The sequence below is a fragment of the Canis lupus genome, chromosome X (assembly GCF_048164855.1).
Source record: "Canis lupus baileyi chromosome X, mCanLup2.hap1, whole genome shotgun sequence".
Taxonomy (NCBI): Eukaryota; Metazoa; Chordata; class Mammalia; order Carnivora; family Canidae; genus Canis; species Canis lupus.
In genome coordinates, this window is record NC_132876.1 from 31,453,831 (window position 1) to 31,460,524 (window position 6,694).

Sequence of the window (6,694 nt, forward strand, 5' to 3'; positions counted from 1 at the left end):
CGTGCACGTGCGTGCGCACACACACATACACGTTCCCTCGCTTGCGCTTGTTCGTGCTCTCTCTCAAATAAATAAAGTATTAAAAAAATAAAGTTCTAAAGATTTTTCAGGATCATTCCAATTAGCTGTTTTCATCCAGTGCTAGGCCTGGTCTTCGCCAACAAGTGCTGGGCCTGGTCTTCGCCAACAAGCGTGTGAACTAGCTGATACAAATCTGAGGAACCTGGTTGGTAGGTCTGGATGACTGTATAAAATTCCTTGGCAAATCTATGAGGATCTTCAGTAACTCCAAGAAAATATTTGACTACAGCTCAGTTCAGCCTTAGTCCAGGGGACATGGGAAATTAGGGACTTAGCATCAGGATCCTCCAAGAGTAATTTTAAAGGGGCAGGTTCTAATGGGTTCAGAGAAGGGAGATGTTGAGAAAAGGGGAAGCTTACTGTGAGAACCAGAATGAGGAAGCAGAGGGCATAAAAGATATAGGGCTGGAGACAAAGAGGGCAGGGGACAAAGAGAGAAGCCTGAAAAGTTTTGTTTTGTTTTGTTTTGTTTTGCATTCTTTCAATGGTTTGTTCACCTTGGTTAATTTAAAATAGTATTTTATAAAGAGATGATTTTAGAGTCTTGTATACTCTTGGAAGCTTCAAGATATTAATTGAAATAGGTATCCCATTCAGTTCATTTTATTTTAGAGCTTTCTTTCTTTCTTTCTTTCTTTCTTTCTTTCTTTCTTTCTTTCTTCTTTCTTTCTTTCTTTTCTTTCTTTCTCTCTCTCTCTCTTTCTTTCTTTTCTTTCTTTCTTAATTTTAGAGCTCCTAATTTGGTTCTAAGAAAAACAAGTTTGGGAAGATCAAAAGTTCCCCATAACAGCCACTGAGTCCTAAGTTATTTTTTGTTAAGTTGATCCAACTAGTTAAAAATGCACATGAGGAAGGACCATAGTTTTTAAATGTAAAACTGACTGGAATCCCAGAAGGAGGACCCTCCTGAGAGAATTAGCAGATTGAGAACCCATTACTCAAAACCAGAGATTCAGGAAACAGAAGAGTACTCACCAGGAAGGACGACGCTTTCATAAAACAAACAAACAAAAAAAATTAAACAGATCCCAAATAAAGTCGGAGAGCTCAACCAGAAGGAGGGAGCTCAGATCCGAGAGGAGACTTACCGAACTAAAAGAAAAAAGATGACTCACAGAAGCAGATAGCACAAGGCAATGAAGTGGGTACTTTACAGGGTTCTGGGGGTTGTTGGTTCCTCTGGGGTTCACCACCCTTGGGTCCCATCTGGATCACCATATAATGTTGACCTTCAAAAACAAAAGAGCCAGTTATTTTACCAGCAAAATGACTTTATTCAAAAACAGCAGAGGAATTACAACTCAGAACAGGAAAACTACAATGAGTCACAGGCCAACCCAGAAAATAGAAGAGGGGCTTGCTCTCAAGGAGGAGAAAGGAAGGGACGCATGTGTGGCTCAGCAGTTGAGCATCTGCCTTTGGCTTGGGGTGTTATTCTGGGGTCCTGGGATTGAGTCCTGCATCGGGCTTCCTGCAGTGGGTGGAAGTCATAAAACAAAAAAAGGCCTGCTTCTCCCTCTGCCTGTGTCTCTGCCTCTCTCTCTCTCTCTCTCTCTCTCTCTTTCTCTCTCATGAAAAAATAAAATCTTTTTTAAAAATTAAAATAAAAAAGGAGGGAAAAGGAAGAAGCTGGGAGGAGCTGTTTTCCTGAGTTCTCACTGGCTGGGCTGTTGCTGAGCAAGGAGAAATTCTTCCTGCTGCTGGGGTCTTATAAGGTAAACTGCTTCCTCTTGAGGAAGGTAAAGTATGCTTCTTATAGCAAGTGGTAATATGTGAGAGCTCCCCCTTCAGGGCTTCCTCCCTGACTCCATTCTTAATTTTTCTTAAAGATTTTTTTTTTTTTTTTTGAGAAAGGGAGAGTAAGCACATGCAGGGGAGGAACAGGAGAGAGAGAGAATCTCAGGCCGACTCTTCCCTATTTAGCATGGAGCTCGACTCAAGGCTCGACCTCATGACCCTGAGATCATGACCTGAGCCGAAATCAAGAGTTGGAAGCTTAACCAACTGAGCCACCCAGGCGCCCATCACCCCCACACACTCCATTTTAAACTTTTTTTTTTTTTAATTTTTATTTATTTATGATAGTCACAGAGAGAGAGAGAGAGAGAGGCAGTGACACAGGCAGAGGGAGAAGCAGGCTCCATGCACCGGGAGCCCGACGTGGGATTCAATCCCGGGTCTCCAGGATCGCGCCCTGGGCCAAAGGCAGGCGCCAAACCGCTGCGCCATCCAGGGATCCCCACACACTCCATTTTAAATGAGGTTTATTTTCACACATCCCACTTTAGAGCCTCTGAACTTTTCCCAAGTTCTTCCTCCCAATCAAAATGTACCTGTCTATCCCCTGAAGGCCATACTCTGTATCAGGGTTCAGTGATACAATTCAGGGTTAAAGCACACTAATATTTTGATGATTTTGTTTCCCACATGCCCCACATAAGAGTTTCAAGGAACGTATTAGGAAGGATATTAAATCAGCAAATATTTTTTTAATGTATTTTTTAAGACTTTATTTATTTATTCATAGAGATGCAGAGAGAGAGAGAGAGAGGCAGAGGCACAGGCAGAGGGAGAAGCAGGCTCCATGCAGAGAGCCTGACGTGGGACTCGATCCCAGGACTCCAGGATCATGCCCTGGGCTGCACGCGGCGCTAAACCGCTGCGCCACCGGGGCTGCCCTAAATCAGCAAATATTTTTTAGGGACCTAGTGTGAACCCAGCATGGGGCTAGATCCTATAGCACTGTATCAAGGAACAGAAAAATTGCCACCAGGGTGCCTGGGTGCCTCGGTCAGCTAAGCATCAGACTCTGATTTCAGCTCAGGTGGTGACCTCAGAGTCGTGAGATCAAGCTCCACGTCAGACTCTTCTCTCCCTTCCTCATTCTCCCTCTGCCCTTCCCCCTGCTCACAATCTCTAATAATTAAAGTCTTTAAAAAATACTTTTTGGGAAAAAAAAAAAGAAAAATCGCCAAAGTGGATCTACAGCATACAACCAGTTGCTACCATTATCAACAAAAAACATGCTCTGGAAAAACAGAGATGGAACATTTATACAACCTTTCTGGCAAGCTTTTTAGCCAAATGTAGAAAAAGCTTTAAAAATTTACATATTCCTTGACCCATAATTTTACTCCTAAGAATTTATACTAAGGTTGGGCAGCCCGGGTGGCTCAGCAGTTTAGCACTGCCTTCAACCCAGGGTGTGATCCTGGAGACCCAGGATCGAGTCCCACGTCAGGCTCCCTGCGTGGAGCCTGCTTCTCCCTCTGCCTGTATCTCTGCCTCTCTGTCTCTCTCTCTCTGTCTCTCATGAATAAATAAATAAAATCTTAAAAAAAAAGAATTTATACTAAGGAAGTAATCAGAGATATATAGAAAGATACAAGCACAATGATGTGTATTGCAGCATTACTGATAATACTGAAACAATCTAGGGATGCCTGGGTGGCTTAGATGATTAAGTATCTGCCTTTGGCTCAGGTCATGATCCCAGGGTCCTGGGATAGAGCCCTTCATCCCTGCTGAGCAGGGAGCCTACTTTTCCTTCTCACTCTGCTGCTCCCCCTGTTTGTGCTGTCTTGCTCTCTCAAGTAAATAAATTAAATATTTTTTTAAAACACTGAAACAATCTATCCAAAATAGAGGGCTAGGTAAATATTCATTCCGTACCCATATGATAAAGTTTTATATATACATTAAAGTCCTATTAATACAAGACTCTTTTTTATTTTATTTATTTATTTATTTATTTATTTACTTACTTACTTACTTTAATTGGAGTTCAATTTGCCAACATATAGCATAACACTCATCCCATCAAATGCCCCCATCAGTGCCCGTCACCCAGTCACCCCCACCCCCCGCCCACCTCCCCTTCCACCACCCCTTGTTCGTTTCCCAGAGTTAGGAGTCTTTCATGTTCTGTCTCCCTTTCTGACATTTCCCACTTATTTTTTCTCCTTTCCCCTTTATTCCCTTTCACTATCTTTTATATTCCCCAAATGAATGAGACCATATAATGTTTGTCCTTCTCCAACTGACTTATTTCACTCAGCATAATACCCTCCAGTTCCATCCACGTCAAAGCAAATGGTGGGTATTTGTCGTTTCTAATGGCTGAGTAATATTCCATTGTATACATAGACCACATCTTCTTTATCCATTCATCTTTTGATGGACACCGAGGCTCCTTCCACAGTGTGGCTATTGTGGACATTGCTGCTAGAAACATCAGGGTGCAGGTGTCCCGGCGTTTCACCGCATCTGTATCTTTGGGGTAAATCCCCAGCAGTGCAATTGCTGGGTCGTAGGGAAGATCTATTTTTAACTCTTTGAGGAACCTCCACACAGTTTTCCAGAGTGACTGCACCAGTTCACATTCCCACCGACAGTGCAAGAGGGTTCCCCTTTCTCCACATCCTCTCCAACATTTTTTTTTTTAGCTGGCTGGCCTACCAGGTCCTTTATGCAGTTGAATTTATAAGGGGACACCAAGGTAAGACAAGTAAAGTTCCAGTTTGAGGGCCTCCATCTCCCTCCCCTGAATCCTGATCCACTGGCTGCCAAAGCCGGAAGGGGTTTGGGATAGGGTGCTTGGTCACGGGAAAAGCTGCTATGGTTGGCCCAGCAGATGGGCAGAAGGGAAGGTTTCACTTCTTCACAATCTGAATGACATCCTCGTCCTCCAACGTATGGTCTTTACCCACTTTTTGAGGATTATGTTTCACAGACAGACCCCAGACCAAAGTGTATTTAAATTCTTTGATAAGATTTTTATGAATCTTCATGCAGAAATCCTCCACTGTAGTCTTGGAATAAGGCAGCACCACTGGAGATGTGTAATCAGGCAACTGGCCTTTGGGTTTGGTGTAAATCCTCACTAGTTTCATGGCCAATGGTCAGCTGGTGAAGATGCTGCTTTATACAGAGGTCACTCGTTATCTGGATTTCAAAGTGACTGAAGGGAGCTTTGTCTACAAGGGAGGAAAAATCTACAAGGTTCCTTCCACTGAAGCAGAAGCCCTGGCATCTAGCTTAATGGGACTGTTTGAAAAACGTCGCTTCAGAAAATTCCTAGTATATGTTGCCAACTTTGATGAAAAAGATCCCAGAACTTTTGAGGGCATCGATCCTAAGAAGACTGCCATGCGGGAGGTGTACAAGAAATTTGACTTGGGACAAGATGTCATAGACTTTACTGGCCATGCCCTGGCACTTTACAGGACCAATGACTATTTAGATCAGCCATGTTGTGAAACCATTAATAGGATTAAACTTTACAGGGAGTCTCTGGCAAGATATGGCAAAAGCCCGTACCTCTACCCACTGTATGGCCTTGGGGAGCTGCCGCAGGGATTTGCAAGGCTAAGTGCTATTTATGGTGGCACCTACATGCTCAATAAACCCATTGAAGAAATCATTGTGCAAAATGGCAAAGTGATTGGTGTGAAATCTGAAGGAGCGGTTGCTCGCTGCAAGCAGCTCATCTGTGACCCCAGCTATGTCAAAGACCGGGTAGAGAAGGTGGGCCAGTTCATCAGGGTTATCTGCATTCTCAGCCACCCCATCAAGAACACCAATGACGCCAACTCCTGCCAGATCATCATACCCCAGAACCAGGTCAATCGGAAGTCAGACATCTACGTGTGCATGATCTCTGCACACAATGTGGCCGCGCAAAGGAAGTACATTACCATAGTGAGCACGACGGTGGAGACCAAGGAACCCGAGAAGGAAATCAGACCAGCTTTGGGGCTTCTGGAACCAATTTAACAGAAATTCGTTAGCATCAGCGACCTCCTTGTACCCAAAAACCTGGGGACGGAAAGCCAGATCTTCATTTCCCGCACGTACGATGCTACAACTCACTTTGAGACCACCTGTGACGATATTAAAAACATCTACAGGAGGATGACGGGCTCCGAGTTTGACTGTGAGGAAATGAAGCGCAAGAAGAACGACATCTACGGGGAAGACTAGGAGCAGTGCACGTACTCATCTCGCTAGGACAGACTCTGGCAAATGACGCATACTGTATGCCCCCGATAGCGTAGGCCTGCTGCTGTAATCCGCACCGCGATTGCAGGGCGCTGTACCAGTAAATACTCCTCCCCTTTCTAATATCATGTAGGAACGTGTCTCACGGCGGGGCGGCTCCGCACCGGCAGGTCACCGCGTCTGCTCACCTTAGCCAGCCCAAGGCTCCGCATGGCCGCCGCTAGGCTGGGGAGAACAGCACGCTCTGGGCTCCTCCCCCTTTTCCTCCCCTACATCGGTGGCTTGGCCCAGCTCTGGCCCTCGTGGCTGGGTCCCTCTCGGCCATTGGTGCTTAGGGCACCCCCGCCCTAGCCTCCTGGCCCTAATCCACCCGAGCTCACTGAGCTCAGTCGACAGAATGGCTTCCCCTTATCATCCAGAACTTGGAGAGCTAATTGGGGTCTCCTCTGCATTTGGTCATCTCTGTTTTGACTTCTTAACTGCAGTGACTAGCTGCGGCTGCTCAGGTCCCCACCCTGCCCCTTCGTGCCCTGTCGTCTGCCCCCTACACATACCATCCACACATCTGGACACACCAGTCCTTCTACTCGAGCGTTTTTACCACCTGTCCTCA

At 45.3% G+C, this 6,694-nt stretch overlaps 1 pseudogene; it reads left to right on the forward strand.

Moving 5' to 3' along the window:
- The first annotated feature begins 4,971 nt into the window (after positions 1-4,971).
- Positions 4,972-6,276, forward strand: LOC140627990 (rab GDP dissociation inhibitor beta pseudogene; annotated as a pseudogene).
- The last annotated feature ends 418 nt before the right edge of the window (positions 6,277-6,694 follow it).